Raw genomic sequence first — 17715 nt, forward strand, 5'->3', positions numbered from 1 at the left:
ATGGACCCGTAAGTTGGCCACCAAGATCATGCGATTTAACGCCTTTAGACTATTTTTGTGGGGCTACGTCAAGTCTAAAGTCTACAGAAATAAGCCAGAAACTATTCCAGCTTTGGAAGACAACATTTCCGAAGAAATTCGGGCTATTCCGGCCGAAATGCTCGAAAAAGTTGCCCAAAATTGGACTTTCCGAATGGACCACCTAAGACGCAGCCGCGGTCAACATTTAAATGAAATTATCTTCAAAAAGTAAATGTCATGAACCAATCTAACGTTTCAAATAAAGAACCGATGAGATTTTGCAAATTTTATGCGTTTTTTTTTTAAAAAAAGTTATCAAGCTCTTAAAAAATCACCCTTTATAAATAAAGGCAGCAAACTTTTCAATAAGAAAGGATTATGAGCAAATAAGACTAATGGCGAGCAACAACGAATAAGTATACGAAAGCAATAAGAAGTCGATTTTCTTTTCTTTTTTTTCATGTTTTTATGGAAACAATTTTCAAGCGAAATGTAGTTGAGAACGAAAAGTTGAAACGCACGGAACGATGGACGGACGGACGTCCGAATTGACTAACTAATGCTTTGCAATGATTCGCTGCCGCCAGTTGTTGCTGTGGTAACGAATATGGACGAAGTATATAAAATGTACAAGTATAATGTATTGCCAGCTGGCAGCACGCTGCTCCGCTTGCTGAAATTCATAGAAAAGCACAAGCGAATAAACAAGTAACTTTATAGAGCCAATATGAAGTATAAAAAGCACACAAGGTGCTTACGGCACGGCGATAGCGTATCAAATTTGTTGCGGTGGGGCTTCGATATAGTACAGAGCATACTGATTTGGCAGAAGAAGTATTTTATATTAAATATACTTGGAAGAGTTATGAAAAGTAAGAAAAAATCCTTTTTTGAAAATCTGCAGATAAAGTATTTGAAAAAGAAATTGTATAATTCTATTTACTGATTCAATTTCGATTATCGCACTCCGACTATCAGTGCAACAATAATTTCAGTAATAAATAAAAGTAGGGCACAAGGGCAAAGGAAAGTATTAACACACACACCACACATTCGGAATGTGGGGGCTTAAGCAGCCATGGTCCGATTTTGGTAATTTTAGACTCGAGATGACATACTTTACTATCTTTGAAGTCGCGTAAGTCGTTTCTTCTTTTCACAATTTGGCGGAGGTCTTTCTCTTGCTATTCGAACTTCTTCATGGTTGAGCTATGGAATGTCTGCTCCATCGTCATAGTTTGGGAAATTGGATTCACCATCTCCTGGTGTTATACTTTCACAGCCAGTCGGAGAAGTGTTCCATCCATAATTTTAGTATGCTCTGGGCATCAGTCACTAGATCTAGAGAACCTCTGGAGATTCTACAATAGTATGCTCGGGTCTTAAACGCAACTCTTTGTAGAATGTAAGACATCTCAATTTTTACTCAAGTCACAGCTTGCACGGACGGACTGACAGACATACAGTCACTTGGATTTCAACTCGTCTAATCATCCTGATCATTTATATGGTTTAATACACATCAACCATGCAAATTTATTACAAATACAAAAAGTATTTTGGTTTTCACTTATTGTTTTATTTACTTTTCGAAACAAATTTCTGGCTTTGCTATTTTGAGCAGCCTCTCCAAAAGATACTTGAAGGCAGACAAGAGCGACAAATTGAAAATAAAATACGAGAGCGCAGTTTACGTAAAGTGACACTTGAAATTTTGATTTTCTCTTGCACAACAGCACACATACATACATACGTGTGAATCAAATTTAAGCATTTTAATAAAATTTAAACAAGACCGTTGAAAATGAATGACAATCACATTAAGTTTTGAAAATTAATTAAATATATCAATTAGTTACCAAGTTTTTAGTTTATAAATTAATAAATAATTAAACAAAAACTACGAGTTTAATTTAATATTTTTGTTACTTTTGTGCAGAGCAATGAAAACAACCACACATCAATACAAACAAGCAAGCTTGTGCAGCCGTAAGAGCACACCAACACGTATGCATGTTGCCAACTAATTTGAAGTTCTTACATTAATTTATTTCTAATTAAAGTTGCCAACGAGCCAAAAAACATGACTGTAATAATAGTTGAAATCAGGAAACCAAAAAGTGTGGCAACAAAAATGTTTCATAGCAAAACGTGCAGCATGTGCAGCAAGTAAGAGAGCAGAGTGCTTGCTTATTCTTTTTAGCTGCGGCAAAGTTTGCTTCTTCATATTTTGTTGCTGTTGCATTTTCAAGTGGCAAAAAAATTAAATAGTTTATTGCGGCAGAAGGTTGAGCGAATGTGTTGCTTGTGATTTTCTTTATTTTTTCTTCAGAAGTTGCGATTGCCTTGGTCTGATTACAAGTATTTATTAGCTGATACAGCTGTTGGGCGGGACACAAGTGCTGTTGCAAGTGGAATCCGAAGTGGAATTAAAATTTCAAGTGGATGTGGATGGAAATAAGAGTATAAAAAATATTAATAAAAGTTTTCAACAGCGGAACTGTATCTGCTTTATTTTCGGAAATTATATAATTGTACATTGGGACAAAAAAGCGACCGGAAATTGTAATTCTATTTCCCGGAAAATTATATTTAAAAAAAAAGTATTTCGTTAAGTTGGTAACACTGCCCTTAATTACTATGTCAAATATGAACGCAATCTGTCAACCAGTTTGTTTACAGCAGCTGCTTAAGTCGATACATATCAGTGGTGCTTTGCGATTTTTACAATGGATAAAAGTATCGAACCAAGAATTTGTCACAAATTTTGAATTTCTAACCAAATTTCATGTGCGGAATCATTACGAATGTTGGAAAAGGTTTACGATGATTCAGTTTTATCAAAAACACAAGCCCACGGGTGGTACAAAGTCTTCAAAGGCGGTCGAGAGATGGTTGAAGACATGCCTTGTTCAGGATGACCTTCGACCTCCTCAACTGTTGAAAATATTTAAAAAAGAGAAGGATGTGGTGCTCAAAAATCATCAGGCAAATGTTAGAGAGATTGTAAGAGAGCTCGATATCACTCCCGAATCCGTTCGAATGATTTTGGTGAATATATCTTGTCACATGATAAAGTTTCCCACACAAGAACCTGATTTTGATCATTCAGTTTGTATGGCAGCTATATCTTGTAGAAGTTCGATATTGGTTATTCCAACAAATGTTAAACCTTTTAAGAAGAAAAGGAGAAACGCAAAGTTTTAAAACGATATCTCAAAAATCGTAAGACTCATGATCATTCATATATACTATATACTCTATGAGAGACACAACGTTTCCTTCTGGACCTATAAACCTCGTGGTAAACCAATATACCCTGTTCAGCGTATAAAAATTATGTAAATACTTCAAAACCTCAAACACTGCATATTAAGTACGCAGTACATGCTTGCTGGTAGAACAACAAAAAAATATGTATGAAATAAGTGCATATTACGGATGTTGCTCATACGCCCTGTCGTCGGTAAAGTGCTACGCATAATGCACTTTATACCAATAAAATTGTCTGCCAATAAGTGATTTATGGCAACAAAGAGAACAACAAAATGAACAGTATGCATATATGTAAGAAGTACCAACGTTACGGCACACACACATAGAGATAAATAAACTACCGCATGGGCATTTCGTATGAGTTAAGCCGAGTTGGAAGAACAGGCAACAAAGGATTTTAGCACACACCATAAAACTAAAATTGCGACCACATTGCTAATGTCATGCCCTCATATGTATATGTAAATGTGTAGTTGTGAATATGTACTATATTGCTTTTTGTAGCCTAAGCCGATCTTTCGTCTATGCTTTTAGCTCTCGCTCACTCAGACATACAAAATGAGGCAGGAATTAATTGCATTGCCACCGATGTGGTACATCAAATCAATTTGAGCCTGCACATGTAGTTAAAGTTGAGTTTGTGTTGGAAGGCAATTTCATATATGTATGTATATAATACTTTCATATATATACATATATAGCATAAATAATAGTGTGACAAGTTTATGAAAAGATAAATTATCGATGTATAAAGCTTGTTTAACGAAAGTTATGGATTCCTTTTTGAAACATTTTAAACCTAATATTTAAGTTTTAATGCAGATACTGAGTAGTGTTGTAAATATTTTAATTAATTTTTTTTTGTTTTTTAGTTAAAAAATTTTGGATTAAAAATTGAAGATTTAATTACGCAAGCGCGAAGAAAAAAATTTAAATTTTTTTATTTTTTGTGAGCTTGGGTTTAACATTTTTTTAATCGGAAAATTTTTTCTCACCGACAAATATTTTTTTATAAACAATTTAAGGCGGAAATTGTGGTTAAAACCGATTTTGTTTAATTAACATTTTGTCAAAAACATTTTTTTTTTCATTATATTTACCTTTAGACATTTTTGTTTAAACAAGTTTTTGCTACCACGGTAATAATATATATTTTGTCAATAGATGTAGAAATACGAAAATACTTTTTCGACTACCAATATAGATTTTGCTTAAAAAAATTTTCTACTACTTTGATATTTTGCTTAATTTTATTTAACATTTTTTTTGTTAATCCATTATTTACGAAATAAAATTATTTTCTAAAAGTTTACAAAACGTTATACAGTAGAGGCCCGCTAATCCGGACACGGCCTAATCCGGATTCCACTGTAATCCGGACAGGGTTAAAAAATTAAAATTTTCTATTATGTCCCTTGTAATCCGGACCGACATTCTCTATCCGTATTCTCTACTCCGGATCACATGTTTATTATTCACTACATTCGCTTCTTAGAACGCTACGGCAGCGAGCAATGGAGGCTAAACAAAAAAGCGTTCGCCAAACAAAATTAACCGTTTTTTTCAATTAAATTTAGAATTTATATTACACCGCTTAATACATCCAAATTTCTAACGTTGATTTTCAATAGATTGTTTTAAGTTTTTTTTGGAATACTTATGTGTATTATTTTGTTATAATAAACAAACAGAAATTTATAAATATTTTTTCTTAATACATAGTTCTGATATGTCTTTGGTAATCCGGATTCCCTTATATTCCGGATAGGGGCCGGTTTTAATTGATCCGGATTAGCGGGCCTCTACTGTAATAATTAAAAAGATGCGCTAACTAAAATTATTATGTACGCAACTAAATATTCTTTCTACTGGACTCGCTCCATCACGCATACGCCCTGCAGCATGTTTTAACACTCCAATTTCCTACACATAATTAGTTACGGCACTATGCCGCTTGTGGTTTCCACCTACCACATTTCTGCGTTAACGTAATTACATATGTACGTATTATATGCATAAATAGAGGTAACCAGCTTAACCGACTATTGCTCACATACATACATACATATGTATATTGAGTCACAAATAATCGTATAAGCACAAGAATGATTGCATGAATGAATGAGTGGAAGTACTTGCATACCAGTCAAATAGACTGACAGTCAAATAGACTGACAATTTCGAAAACATTTCCAAGCAACAGCGGTTTCATTTTTTGTTTCAAAGCATCATTGCTGACGACAAGTCTCGCAATACAACGCCGGCAGACCAGTTTGTCTAAGCGGCTGTCTGTTACCCTCAACACACTCGCATACACATATTTATAAGAGCAGTAACGTGTATGTAAGTGGAAATATGCAATTTGCATGCTTGTCTAACTGCCACTTTGTGCTGTGCGCCACAGATGCATATGCAAAATTTTCCACTTCATCTAATGCCACTTTACTGCTGCCGACGTTGCGGCTGTGCCTGCTGCAACAGTTGATTGGAGACTGCGGTGTCTTGTTGCAGTTTTCGCTTGTTGAAACTTGTCAGGCATACTTATATTTGTGTGTATGTGTGTATGCGCTCAGCTTGTGTTGTTCTATCTATTATTATTTGTACATCTCTCTTGCCACTTCACATGCCCGCATAATCCTAGATATTTCCGCCCCTTCAAAGGTCTTTAATGCCGCTGCATGCAGCTGCGTTCCTTGTTTCTCTTTCCCCTTTACTTTCGCTATCTTACTTCCACTTCAATAGACTATGAACTGCTATTTGAGTATATATGTGTGTGTGTATTGTTCGTCATTCGCTGCAGCCGAGTGCAACAACAAATAGTTTGAGCCAATGATGTTGCACTTTGCAATTACAGTTCGACTCTAAAGAGCTTTCATGCACACAAATTCACGTACTCAACCCTGGTACTAAGTTTACATACTTTCATCGTAGATTAGAGTCTCCAAAGGACCATGAAAAAATAATCTAGCACTGAGCAATTTTTATTTAATAAATTGCCATACATGGCTATTACATTTTTAGTATACCCATAAGTACAACTCAATTCTAGTAAGCTGCGATTGCAGTGTAAAGTCTTACTGTAATTCTCAAGAAATTTCTAATCTCACATTTTCAGCTGTTATAATTCTTATGATATACAATTTCTCTCAAATAACTGCTTAATAAATTTTTAATCATTACTGATTAATTAATATTGGAGCATACTCTTGTAGAACCTCCAGAGGTAATCTAGTGACGGATTCCCAGAGCATACTAAATATTCTCCGGCTCCATTGATGGAGCAGACGTTCCATTGCTCGACCATGAAGAAGTTCGAATAGTAATTACCCGTCTGAAGAACAACAAAGTGGCGGCGGCAGATGAATTGCCGGCCGAGCTAATCAAATGAGGCAGCGAAGAACTGACATGGAGCATATATCAGCTTCTTTGTAGAATATGGTCGGACGAAAGCAAGCCCAACGATTGGAATTTAAGTGTGCTCTGCCCAAACCACAAAAAGGGAGACCATTAGGGTTGGGACGGACCTCTCCGAACCGTTCAATATCAAACGAGGTTTCAGACTAAGCGATTACCTATCGTGCGACTTCTTCGATCTTCTGCTGGCGAAAATAATTTGAGTTGCAGAACTGATTCGAGAAGGCACGATTCTTTATAATTTTTATAGTTGCCAGCGTATGCTGATGATATTGATATAATTGGTCTCAAAACCCGCGCCGTTACTTCTGCTTTCTCCAGAATAGATAAGGCAGTGAAGCAAATTAGTCTGTTGGTGAACGAAGGCAAAACAAAATACATATATCCTGTCATCAAACAAACAGTCTTCGCACACTCGACTTAGCTCCTACGTCACTATTGACAGTCATAACATCGAAGTCGTAGATAATTTCGTTTATCTCGGAACCAGTATTAGCACCAACAACAATGTGAGGAATAAGTAGGCGATTGAGAAATAAAGTCCTCCCTCGACAAACAAAAGCTCTATACGTCACTCATATAGCTCGGCTATAACTGGGTACAAATGATGGAAAACAAGTCCTTGTATGTGGAAACTTTTTCATTTGACAAAATATCTTGTATTGTACTGTATCTAAAATAAATAAGAGGCAAATGCAAAAACCATATCGCCAGCCGCACTATTTGACCTCGTATCGAGTAAATTAAGCAATAAGTGGTAATTGGCAACACGGCATACAGGAAATATAATTAAGAAGTGTAATTAAATAACAAATTGACAAGAAAATAGCATTAACGGAAAAGGAGGGCTCAAATGCAATGAAGAGAGAAAATCGAAAAGTAAACAAAGCTTTATGTAACGTGTGCTTCCGCTGCAGCTTTATTGAACACAATATTACACAACAGCTTTCCATGTTAAGTTTAAAAAAGGAACACAAAAAGAAATGCTGCTCGTGGCAGCAAAACGATAACAACTTTATACAGAAGAATATGTTCAATTTAACTAGAGGTCACAATCCAATTACGAGACAAGAGCGAGCGCCGTGCAATATTCGCGGAAAAAATGCAATTTCTTTTTTGCAAGAAAAAATGTTACATTTCAAATTCCACGCAGAAACTCAGATCATTTTTTTTATAAACAAAACAAAAATAGTTAACTTACGTTGCCTTAAAGATATGTATGTTCTAGGCTTCACAGGAAGCAAGCCTTACAACAGAAATGATGCTGAATAAATATGTATGTGAGTGTGGTAATCCAATTGGTGCGCTCTCATCAACTGCTATTTATTTTGCATAAACAAGGCGTCATAATGAAATTTGCAAATTTTCTAAAAACAAGTCAACGGCGCACCTACAAACACACATACAATCATACAGCTATGATTGTGTGTAAATAAGTTGATTGACGGTGCGCAGCTGCAGTGCAAAAGGATGCCACAAAAACAGCCTAAAGTGACAGGAAATAAGAAATCAGCAGGCATTTCAAATTTGCTAGGATGCGGAAGGTGCTGTAGAAGCAGACAGCCATAACCGTGGAGGGGCGAAGCCACCTAAAGCAAATAAAGTACCAAAACCACACAAATAAACAGGCAAAGAGGCAAACAGCAGCCGGAAGTAAGCTTGCAAATACCAAAGTCAACGCGCCGTGCCGCGCCGCCTATGCTGCTGTGAAACATTCCCTACTACTTTGCTGTTCTGCACAAAATTATTCCAAACGTTACGCGGCGCGACGACATTTTGCAATTTCTGCCTACTATACTTTACATTACTTTACCGTTGCGCCTCTAACGTGACAAGCATAAATAATCGCGTTTTTTGCTTTGGCACTTTTACAATTTCACATCGCAAAATACTGCTGAAACTGCAGCGTTAAAATTCACATGCGTAGTAGCACTCGTATGAAGGCGTAGAGGAAAAACTATGCAAACAAAATTTCGACAAACAGAGGCAGAAATAAAATGGAATATTTTGAAAAATTGCACAAATATAAATATCGCTTGTCACGCGGCAGCCACCAAAATAGAAACCAATAAGCCTAGGCAAACAAAGTCGGAAACGAATGGACGTCCGCATGAAGGAGGCAACATTAAACAGGTCAATTGAACAGTCCCCGGTCTACCATAGTAAAACATATCTTTTAAGCAATATTCGTCTTTTTTTATTGATGATAGTTCCCTTCAAAGGTGATAAGCTGATTATATGATCCTTAACTTTTCACAAAGCTTTCGCATACCCAAATGTTCGTGAATGATATGATCTACACGTTCAGTTGATATCTTTGGAGTACCTGCTATATCGAACAATTTCACTTTATGGTCATCCAGAACTATTTTGTGGACTTTTTTGATGTTTTCGTCGGTAACAATCTCTTTTGGGCGTCCACTGCGTGCACCGCCTTCAGTGCTCATTTCTCCACGTCTAAACTTAGTATATTAATACTTGATTGTTTTTCCTGGGGCAATGTCCGAAAACTCGTGATCAAGCCAAGTTTTTGCTTCAGCTAATTTTTTCATTCAAACAGAAATATTTTATCCATTCGCTAAATTTCTTTTTATCCATTTTTTCACAATAACAACAGCTGTTTCACTCAAAATGATATTATTAACAAAGTATTGATCGGACTGCTGTTAAATTTAAACACGCGCCTTGTGAAGGTTAGGGCTAACTAAAAATTATATGAATTTAATTATAGTAACACCTTCCATGTGTCATGCTGAGGACTTTTCAATTGACCTGTTATACTTGGTTTAGTGCGGTGACCTTTGTGGCATCTACGAGTACTCTTGTGGTGGCCTAAAGGCACTAAAAATTTAAACTTAATTTGAAGAAAGGGTATTTATAGCTGGGAGCAAGTAATAGCTAAAATAAGTTGCATGGCAGTTACATACATATATGCCTAGTTATCCATTCAGAACCATATGTGCGGAGATTGTAGCGTTACATTGGAAGAAATTCGTGAACATACCACATCTTGACAAATGAAAACGTTTGGAACCATGGACTTGATTTCAAACTATCATTGGTTGGTATGACAGCTATCTTCTATTGTGGCCCGATAAGACGATACTGACAAATGTGTAGCTTTTTGCGGAGAGCATAACGTGTTCAAAAGTCCAGATCGAAATATCAAAAACTGATGGAATAATTCATGTATGTCCGATTAAGATCATACCGCTGATCAAAGTTCAAAGCTACAATCAAATTTCTACATTAGAATATCCATTATGATTGTTCACGTACAAGATGTGGAGGTATAAATCATTTTTAGAAACCAGTTATCGAAATCATAAACGATGAAATTTTTCGATGCAAAGCCACAATGTGAATATACAAATATATACAATACGGTGGCTCAAAACAAACGAAACAAAAAAACAAACGTTTTTTTTTGTTTGGTACTCTAAAACCAAGGTTCTGAGACACCTCTCTGCTCTTTCGAAATATAAACTCTTAATATAAGAGAGGTCCAACGCCATTTGCCTTAAAATAATCAAATTTCAACCGATAATATTGGGTAGTCGAAAAAGTTCTTTCGTATTTGTAATCAAACTTTAACGTATCTTTTTATATTTATAATGAACTTTAATGAACCAAATATGTACCATGTTGGTCGACCACTTTTTGCCATTTTTTCGCTAGAAACATTATTCCATCAGTGTAAACCTTTTCTGTTTTTCGGCGAAAAACTGCGACAAGTAATTTTCCCAGGCTTCTCTTAAAGCCAACTTTACTCCATTGAGGGAGCTCTGCATTGACCGAAACAAATAATTGTCCATTAAAACTTCCCAGCCAACCTTTCCCCAGTTTTTGCCGAGTCATCAAAGATGTGTGTGGTCTAGCGTTGTCCTGATGAAAGACGAAGCCCTTTCTGTTGATCAGTTCTGACCGTTTATTTTCGATAGCTTGCTTCAATCTCACTAGTTGTTGATAGTAAAATTTAGAATCAATCATTCAACCAGGCTGGAGCAGCTCTTAGTGGATGAGTCCTTTCCAATCCCACCAAGCACTCAGCATAACCTTTCGAGGCGTCAATCCTGGCTTTGCGACAATTTCTTGAGCTTCACCACTCTTGGACCATGATTTTTTCGCACATTATTGTTGTATTTGCCCCCCTTTTCTTCTCCTGTCTCACTTCAAAAATAATCGAACCATTTCCGTTTCAGCAAAGAATCGCAGATATTGTTTTCAGAAATTTTCATGTGCTACCCAAATATCGAGTTTATTTTTGTAACCAGCCAATCATAAGAGAACATTTTTTAGAGCATACAATTTTTACTATATTCTTTGAAAGTGGTATGATATTGGAATTTTTCTAACTGAAAATAAGAAAGAAAATAGTAACCTGTTAGGTGATGGACCTTCCCGTTATAATTAACAGCTTATACTTGAAAATATTTTTTTAGAAAAATATTCGTTTCTTTGACTTACCCTAACACATAAACACATGTACACACCCATAAAAGAGGAATAAATTCAATGTATGAAGAATGTATTGAAAAAATCTATAAATTGCACGGCAAATTTGAAAATAAATCCACACTTTATACTCGCAAAAATATATGTAAATATGTAAAAAGTGCAAAAGTCACATTTAACTGAGAAACCCAAAACAAAAGCAGAAAATATCAATACAACGACAAATAAATATAAATATGTCAATAAAACAGAATTGAATGCAAACAATCAGACTTGTCGGCACAAAAGGGATTTGTCTCATCAAAAATGCCAGAACACTCGATAATAAAGTGCTAAGGTCAACAACACAAGGTCTGCGGAGATACACAAAAGTACTCAAAACTCACAGCTTGAAAGTGCATTCGGTGTGATGGTGGTAATGTTGTTTGTGTGCAAATGAAAAATTATGATTGTCAATTAATCAAGATTTTCAGCAGAACATCCGTCTGTTAGTGAGCCACGAACCACAAGCCACGAGACACATGCCATGCAACACACAAAATAAATGAGTTTCTAAATGAGCAGCAACTGAATGAAGCTAATGATGCTTGAAAAGCTGGGCAAAATCACGCTGCCATGTGGTAAAGATGATGGTGAAAATGGTGCAATATGAAACCATCTAGACTACCCATATAGCATAATAAATTCATAAGTGCACTAGCCATATATAATATATGTATGCACTGTGAGTAGGAGTACTGTGGGAGAAAGAGTAATTGATATAACAAATAGTGTTATTAAACCCGACCACCGAACGTTGTCAACAAATGGTCCATTGAACTGTGAACCAAACGTTGACCGGTTGAGCGCTTGTGGCTTCTATTTATGTCATCATTATTGCAACGAAATCAGTTTGAGCTTTTGTTCTAAAATGTGGTGGAGAGAAAGAGCACGGAAGATGTAAGTAAATTAATAATGTGACCAGGCCTTGGTTATCGAGTAGTCGTCTATTTACAGTTTCCGGTTACTAATTGCATTTATTATGTAATTATATCTCATTTCATTTTCTGCTTCAGAGGTGCTGTAAAATAATCTACTTACATTATATAAGTTATAGAGCTGCAAGCAAGTGGCTGATATTGCTCCATAGAGTATTTTGCTTTAGCCTTTGGATGTGTCTGTATATTTACAAAGATATGTACTCGTATATGTGTAAGTGACGTTGGTGAACCGAAAATATATTACAAATAAAACATATAAAAGCAGTGATTAATGAGCCATAAGTAATTTTTGTATACTGATTATACTGGGTTTTGGGTGTTAAAGGGTTACTTGAAGTTAAAGATCTTAAAAAAACAGATTTTTTTATTATCTTAAGTATTAAGCTCTATGGCATCTCTAGAATATTGGAGGGACTGCCGGAAACGACGTCGTAATGAACTAGTTTTGAGTATATTCTTTTGGTTCCTTCCCTTTCTCAAAATCATGGTCAAATATGTGTCTTCGGAATAATACAAAATTTGAATAAAATATTTAATTTTTCATATGAAAAAAAAATTACTAAGTATAAGCCGTTTTTGCTCGAGGAAACTCGTGTAACCCCTTGATTGGAGTTAATGATACTATTTTATATGGTTCTTGTTCAAAAATCATTAGAATATTTGTTGAGAGCATAACAACACTAGCCTTAACAATTGAAACCTTGAGAATATATGTATATTAGGGCGTTTTTTTTTTTGAAGTATTAATTGTTTTCAATTCCGTCACGAAAATTCCTTGAAAATCCCTTAAAAAACATTCCCTGAAAGTTTTAGCTTTTAATAATAAATTCAATCAAGGTCCAAGGCATGTAAAAAATTTCCATAGAAAATACACTACAATCGTGATTTTTTATCTTTAAATTCCTACAGATCAGAGGTATTTTATGGCATCACTTTGACTTTAGGCGCATATTTCTCAGAATTGTTCACTCTACAAAAGTGCCCAGTGCAACAAAGTCGTAACTCACACCGGCGAGGTAGTACGGGGCTCTAAACCCGATTTTACCACGAAATTCGCATTTTTTTTGTACATATCTCGTACATGACAAAAGCTATAGCAAAAATGAGCATGCAAAATTTGTAGGAAATTTTATTTGCTACAAAAAAGATCTGAGGTCAAAATCGCTATCATTATTACTTCTCGAGATATTCGGTTTTTTATGTAAGGCTGTATGGAATTTTCATAGATTTTTTATTACATACCATCTATGAAAATAATAATACTTTGAAAAGTTGGTATTCGAAAACAAAAATTTCCACTCTATAGAAAAGTCGCGCTGATTTTCTTTGTAAAACCATTCCTTTACAGGTTATATGAAGCTAAAGTTATATAATACATCAAATGAGCACTCATACAATTCTCTTATAAATTTTATGTTACTCATACGCCACGGTACCGTATGTGTGCGCAATATATTTACTGTACAATTTTAACTGCGTTGAACTATTAAAGAAATATTTTAAGAAAAAAAAAATTACGAACTTTGTTGTAAATCGGAAACATTTTTTTTGAATTACATCTTTGTTGTTGTAATTGTGGTTAGTTTTTTTAAGTTTATTATTTTTGAAAGTAAAATGTTTATTGCAAAAATCAAAAAATCCCATATTAACTATATTGGAAAATTAAAATTTTTTAGGTAAAAACTGAACCCTAATACAGATATATTACTATATTACCTTTATATTAAGTGCAATTCGGTTTGACATACATATTACAATATCGCATTTATTTTATTGATTGGAAATCGATTTACTTTACGATGCTCAGAAGGTTGTACGAACAACTTCTAGGCGAAATTTTTTTTCTAGAAACCGCTTTTGCTTACATTAAAAAGTGACCTATCGTTGCCTTATTAGTACTCTAATTCAGTACTCATACTCTTATTAGTATTCTCTGTTAGAAAACACCATAATATGTGTTCAAATTTTTGGATCAATAAATTTAAAAGTTTTCTCAGAAATAATTATGGAAAATTCAGTTTTTTCGGACTTCTAGTTGTATATAACCCCTTAGAAAACCTTATCTTATTTCACTCTCTCTCTCACCATTTCTCTTTGACAATAAAAAGTGACCTATCGTTGCCCTACTCAGTCACTAACACATATTAGCTTGTAAACTTGCATCAGCGTACTGCCAGCAATATAAAAACTCTCATGAATAAAAGACATCATGACAATCCACCGATCATACGAACTCCATTTAAATCCAGTAAAGTCCACTATTTGTACTTGCAATATCAAAATAGACAGCGGAGAAATTCAGAAACATGCATAAGTTCCTTCATGTATTGTTAACTCCCTGGTACACATAGGTATAGAAATGACAATAAGAGCGCTTATTGCGTATACAATGAAATGTAAGAAAAAATGCTTTATTATACGAATGAGAAATTCCAATATAAAGTTAGCAGGATTTACTAAACAAAGCAATTCTAAAAAGGGAACTCACATACAAAGCTTAACTACACCCTTTTAATGCTTCTTCTGGCTTTTGTTCGGTTGCCTACTGAATTTTTCAGTGTGTCGATTTCGAGTAAAATTTGTGCAGCAAATTTTTTTCTAATTTGAGCTACAGGCAACAAATAGTCCAAAATTGAAAAAATAATAATCATAATAGAGAGGAGAACAATTTAAATAAAAGGAAACAACATTAAACAAGGAAACTATTCTGCAAGACAGCACACAACGGAAAAGAAGTAGCACGTAAATGCAAGGAAATAGTGAGGATATGAAATAGAATTCAACTGGAAATAGCATAGCGTTGGATGCGAATGAAAATGTGAAGGTAGACAATAAACAAAAATTTGAAAAAAAGTTACCAGTATGAGTTGACAAAGCTTTTGCCAACGGAAGCACTCACGCACGCACATAAACACGGGCATGAACATACACACGGTTGTGGGTGTGTGTGTGTCGAAAAGGAAGAGCACAGCGACAGCAGCGGAAATCAAATATTTAAGAGCCTCGCATGTCAAAGCGCGACAGGAAGCTGCGTGCGCACGTACACACGTTAACTAGATATGTGTTTGTATTTTGGGGCTTTAGCTGCGTTGCGAAAAATTTACGGAAAAAGTTATGAGATATATAAAACGAAAGTTTTGCGTAAAAATCGCCAAAGTATGTATAATGAGAACTAATAAGAAAATGCATAGATGGGTGACTATAGGGATCACGCTTCAGCACGATATGGGAGCTCTCATATATCGATAGCATCGTTAGATGACTTTTAGACTTGGCACTGAATAACTTTATTTTATACCTCTACGTAATAATATTAAACTAAGAAATTAACGTTTTTCGACATTTGAAAAGGCGGTTGAGTCGTTCAGAATATCAACCGTTTTCCCTTTTACTAAGCGAAGATCTCTTCCGGGCTTGAGGCCCTTAACAGCCGGTGGCAGGGAGTTTGAGGTATCTAAAGAGGTCCAATTTCTCGGCCTCATATTAGACTCAACCTTACGATGGAGCAGACATGTGAATTTAACACTGTTCAAAGCCACTCATGATTATGCAGACGCCTAGACGGCAGTTCCTGGGGCTGCAGGCCAGGTATCATAAGATGACTCTATACGAGGTCCGTCGCAAAAGAAACAGAACTTTTTAAATATAACTATTTCTGGTGTCGCCACCTATTGGTGGGTATATGAAATAAAAAGTTTGATCTCTAGTTGACATTTCGTAAAAACTTTAAGACAATTGGATTTACAATCGATGTTATCGATCAAAAAGTGACAGCAGCTTTTCGTCACCGGTCGTAAAATGCATTTTGAACAAAGAGCAAATATTAAATTTTGTTTTAAACTTGGGAAAACGTTTATTGAAACATTTCAAATGATGAGAAAAGTCTATGGTGATCAGTGCCTATCCCGTAGTAATGAGCATGAGTTCCAAGAAGGTCGTGAGGACCTCTGTAACGATCAGAAGTCACCGAAAGTGTTTTACCTTGGTGTTATGAAGCGTCATTTGTCACGCATTCGTCGTGCAATACCGTGAGGCAGGGTCCTGGCGCCTGTTGCACGATAATGCGCCGTGTTATCGGTCGACGGTTGTCACTGACCTTGTACCATGGTCGTAACGCCTATTGACATTTATGGTGCAGTTGCTTGGGAATCTATGGCAACGCAGTCTTCGGTAGACCTTCAACAATCTTCAGGGGCAATCTCATACCGCTTCAACTAGTGATCAAACGAAAACAAACCCGAAACATACCATGCTGAGGGCAGCAGAGGGTTTCGGCAAAGGGAAGATAATGTCGTCTCAACAAATGAAGACCCTAGGGGAAGACACACCATTGTCAAGAGGCAGCAGGAATGCGCCATGCCAAGCTTCTTCTGGGAGGGTACTATCTTTCAAGGTTTAAGGAAATGATCAACCTCTCCCGAGACAAATTCTGCCTCCTTGTCGCACTCTATACACGCCACAGCAGCCACTTTGAAAGCACTCATCCAACATGGGCAAACCCTGGTTCTGCGACATGGAACAGGAAACCCCAGAACACCTGATTCTCGATTGCCCAGCAACTCGCAGAAGCAGATTGAAGGCTCTAGGTTCCATCTACATGGACAGGGATCACATCACTTCAGTCTAGCCCAACCGGCTCCTGGAATTGTTCAGGATGCTGGGCCTTGATGACCTTATGTCACATAGGGAAGGACACAATAGACCGTAAGCAATGAAAACCCTCAGTTTTACTATCTAAATATATATCTACCTATGTATATATCTTATATGTATATGGGGAACCTCATCGCTTAAGCTTTAAGGTGAAGCCGGAGTACAGAGAGCACAAAAGCTCTCAAAACTAGACCAACAATATTTAAAAAAAAACGACTGAAAATCGAACTACGCTGAAATACGAGTAAGACGGATTTGGAGCAGCTAAAGAAAAGGAAAAAAAATTAGGGTAAGTGGTGGCAACAGCTTAGCGGCGAAGTGGAAGCAACACACTTAAGATTAGTGGGATGGACAAGTGAAAGCGCCCTTTATGTATGTATACGAAAGCTTAAGTGCAAGAAAACAATAAATACACTTAAATAAATGAACAATGCGAGCATGGAAACGTAAAAGAACAAATAAAAGAAAATAAAAAGGTGAAATACAAAAGGAAAGCGAAAGTTATGCAATATAAGAGCTTTATATAGAACACACACAATAAAAGGAGCAAAGAAATTGTGAACACGTCAGCTAAAATTTTAGGCAAAAATAAGTACAGGCTTGTTCACAAAATCAGTAGTAACAAGTCCTACTAAGCCAAAAGAAATTTTTGTATCGTTATCGATAGTGGGGTCGATGAAAAATTGTGAAAAATATAAACAACTGCTGCAGCACTAACTTTTGTAATTGTTTTGAATGAGAAACAATGCAACGAAATAATTTCACGTCACTGACTGTTCAGCACCCTACTCTCCCATAGGCAAACTTTACTTTCGCTCACTTGGCGCACGCACTCGTACCAAGCAACCACACAAATTGCGTAGTTTTAATGCTTTCCATTGTATGTTGCAACAAAAATGGAACAAAAACCCCATAA

General features: G+C 35.9%; 1 protein-coding gene across 7 annotated transcripts in view; it reads right to left on the reverse strand.

The window, feature by feature from the left end:
- Window positions 1-17715, reverse strand: part of LOC105231519 (protein tincar) — a 176091-nt gene that overhangs the window by 74815 nt on the left and 83561 nt on the right. The gene's annotated exons all lie outside the window — the stretch shown is intronic.

This window comes from Bactrocera dorsalis, chromosome 2 (genome assembly GCF_023373825.1).
Source record: "Bactrocera dorsalis isolate Fly_Bdor chromosome 2, ASM2337382v1, whole genome shotgun sequence".
Classification (NCBI taxonomy): domain Eukaryota; kingdom Metazoa; phylum Arthropoda; class Insecta; order Diptera; family Tephritidae; genus Bactrocera; species Bactrocera dorsalis.